The sequence below is a fragment of the Giraffa tippelskirchi genome, chromosome 13 (genome assembly GCF_054371585.1).
Source record: "Giraffa tippelskirchi isolate mGirTip1 chromosome 13, T2T-mGirTip1v1.2.pri, whole genome shotgun sequence".
NCBI lineage: Eukaryota > Metazoa > Chordata > Mammalia > Artiodactyla > Giraffidae > Giraffa > Giraffa tippelskirchi.
The window spans coordinates 83,765,011-83,768,376 of record NC_137287.1 but is presented as its reverse complement, the minus strand read 5'-3'; the positions used below and the strand labels follow the sequence as shown (position 1 = coordinate 83,768,376).

Genomic DNA, 3,366 nt, shown 5'->3' with positions numbered 1-3,366 from the left:
TTTGATTCATGTATATCCTTTCCTATCTTCCCCACCTCAGTTTTGGTAGGTTGATCTTTTGTGTTTTTCTGCTGATTGTCTTTACCAACTTTCCCTTGTGCTTTTTAATTTAAGCCACTATGCTGTGCATTGCTTTTCCTACATAGGTGAAAAAATGTTTCTTGAGGTACATTAGGCCAGACACTTGTATGTTACTTTTCTGGGTGTAAATATTTTCTCCCTTTTGTATCTGAATGTATTTTTATCTTTGTTTCAATCTGTATCACTTAAATTAAAAGACAAAAAATAAAACTCACACGGCAACCCTTGTGTCCATGAAATGGAAGCTTCATCAAATATTAAACCACACACACACACACACACACACACGCAAAACCAAATTCAGCACCTGATTCTTCCTTTTATCTGAGTAACAAGGGTGAGAAACTCTTTAAATCCTCCTTGAGATCCATGTAAATGACCAAGATAGTTAGGTAGCAAGTGATCTTCAAAGTGGACATCCTTCCAACAAATGATTTCGTTATTTCTAAAGGCTGATTGATGCCAGGAAGATCAAAAAGATAAAGCAAAACCCATTTCTTTTATTGCCCCCTGTCCTGTATTTCAAGATGAGGATGTGACATTGGATGGATTCTGTGATCATTTAGCAAATTTTAGACGGTTTTTGTTGGGTGTGAGGCATGCAGTGATTATAGTAAGAAGAAATTGAACCATGGAGTCAGGTGTCCAGAAGTTCTGCCTACAACTCGTTAGTTGTTTTTGACAGGATTTGGTAATTATGTTGCTTAAAATGGGTTAGAGACAACCAACCCAGTTATGCTGACCTCCCATCAAACATTTATTTTGTTTGAATTTTTAGCTTGTAATTCTTTAACTTTTAATGCTATGAAATGCAGTGTGTCTCTCCCATATTTCAGATGAAGAAATGAGACCAAGTTTTCAGCTCATGTTAGGCAGAAATAAAGAAAGAATATCAGATGCCTTATCCAAGAATTTCCTGGTAACTGAGGGAGGAGGAGAGAAAAAAAGAGTGAGAGGAATCAGGGGACAAATGAGATCAAGATGTCCTGGGAAAAAGCCAGAGGCGCCAGGAGAGCAGGACAACCTCACAGGGAAGCCATCTTTTCTTATGAAGAAAAGTATTCCTGACTCTTAAATGTAGGTATGAGTTAACAGGATTTTAATGTTGAAAATACTATTGAAAGAACTTACAAATACGGCTAGTAATGGGAGATTTAATAATATATTATCCAGGAAGAAATTGTTGGTTTTGCTTATCTTAATCTTAGTAAAAGAAGACACGAGGGACCTGGAACTTTAATAACTTTGGAAGAAGGAATTAATCTTTTTGTTTACCCAGTGTCTTGTCTTTGGTGAGAAATGAGATTTTGGAAGATGAAAATTTTAACCTACCTGATAGAAATATAGTGCAAACCAAGCACATAACTTAAGATTTTCTTGTGCCCACATTATAAAAAGTAGAAAAGAAACAGGTAAAATTAATTTTTAAAGTTTTAATTTAAACTTTTTCTTCTAGTTTTATTGAAGTATAATTGACATATGCCTCAATACATACATATATATATATACATATGTATATATCTGAATATTTTAAGGTGTATAGCATAATGATTAGATTTACATACATCATGAAATTATTATTGCAATGAGTTTAATAAGCATCCATCGTCTCACATACATAGAAAATTAAAGAAATATAAAAAAATACTTTTCCTTGTGATGAGAACTCTCAGGATTTATTCTCTTAACAACTTTCATATATGGCATACAGCAGTGTTAATTATATGTGTCATATTGTACATTACATCCCTAGAACTCATTTATCTTATAACTGGAAATTTGTACCTCTTGACCCCTTTCTTCTGATTCGCCACTTGATACCCAGCTTCACTAACCACAAATCTGATCTCTTATTCTGTTTGTTTCTGAAGTGTAGTTGACCTACAACACTGCTAATTCCCATCACACAAGACAGGGATTTGATATTTCTATACATTTCAAAATGATCACCAGGGTAAAACTAGTTACAATATGTCAATGTAAAGACATTACCTATTTATTGACTGTATTCCCCACACTGTACAGGTCACCCTCATGACTCATTTATTTTGCAGCTGGAAGTATGTAGCTCTTAATCTCCCTCACCTATTTCTTTGTTCTCCCAACCTTTCCCCTCTGGCAATGATCTGTTTGTTCTCTGTATCTATACCTGTTTCTGAAACAGGTAAATTAATTTTAATCATGTATTTCATTTAATCCAACATATTGAAAATGTTCATTTCAAACATAATCAACATAAAAATTATTAATGAGATAGTGTACATGTTTTTCATTCTAACTTTTGAATGTCAGTGTATTTTCCGCACTGATCAGGTATCATAATTGAGACACACCATTTTTAATAGTTTAAGTAATTTGCAGGCAATTAAGCTGACTGTGCTCTTTTCCCTGTGGGAGCCTGGTGTGCAATGGCTACAGACAGCAACCTCCTTGACAATGTAGTCAGCCTGTTGCCTGTATGGGTGGCCCTAAGGGACCTTGGAGACAGCCCTTTCCAGTGGACATTCATGACTGGCATGCTGCCCCTAGTCTAGCTCCAGACAGGTATGTGTGGTGCTTTTGGAAAGCCCCAGGGCACAGTGGCCAGGGTCCACACTGGCCAAGTCATAATGTCCAAGCTGCAGAACAAAGAGCATGTGATTGAGGCCCTCAACAGGGGGGCCTGGCCTCCAGAAAACCCACATCTCCAAGGAGTGGGTATTTACTAAGTTTAAAGCAAATGAATTCGAAGACATGGTGGCAGAAAAACAGCTTATCCTGGATGGCTGTGGAGCCAAATACATCCCTAACCATGTTCCCCTGGACGGATGGTGGGTCTTTCGCTCACAAGAGCCTTGGCACCGGCCTCTTTACTCACAACCACCAATAAATCCTATTTTCCTGTGTTCCCCAAAAACAGTTAAAGTAAAATGTACATCTATCAAAACTATAAAATTGCATTTCACAGGAAAACACATTTTACACTTCAATTTGAAGACAAATGATTTAAAATGAAATGAAATGAAGAATTCAGTTCCTCAGTGGCATTAGCCCTATTTCAAGCGCTCAGCAATCATATGACCACAGGCAGCTGTTCTGGACAGGACAGCTCTCATTAAGGGTTAACGTCTCACCTAAGGCCAACACAGAGAGGGTTAAAAAATCAGAGAAGTGTATCACCACTTCAGAGGTGCTCTTCCTACTTTGTCACAGACTTCATGCTTGAATGTCCCACAGACCCTCAGAGTTTGGATCTCTGGAGGTCCAGTCATTAAGACTTGCCCTCCAATGTAGGGTTCAGGCAAT

At 37.3% G+C, this 3,366-nt stretch overlaps 1 non-coding gene across 1 annotated transcript; it reads left to right on the top strand.

The window, feature by feature from the left end:
* The first annotated feature begins 2,436 nt into the window (after positions 1–2,436).
* On the top strand, positions 2,437–2,571 carry LOC145533592 (small nucleolar RNA SNORA70). The gene has a single exon (XR_014074181.1). It is a non-coding gene; the product is annotated as a small nucleolar RNA SNORA70 (small nucleolar RNA).
* The last annotated feature ends 795 nt before the right edge of the window (positions 2,572–3,366 follow it).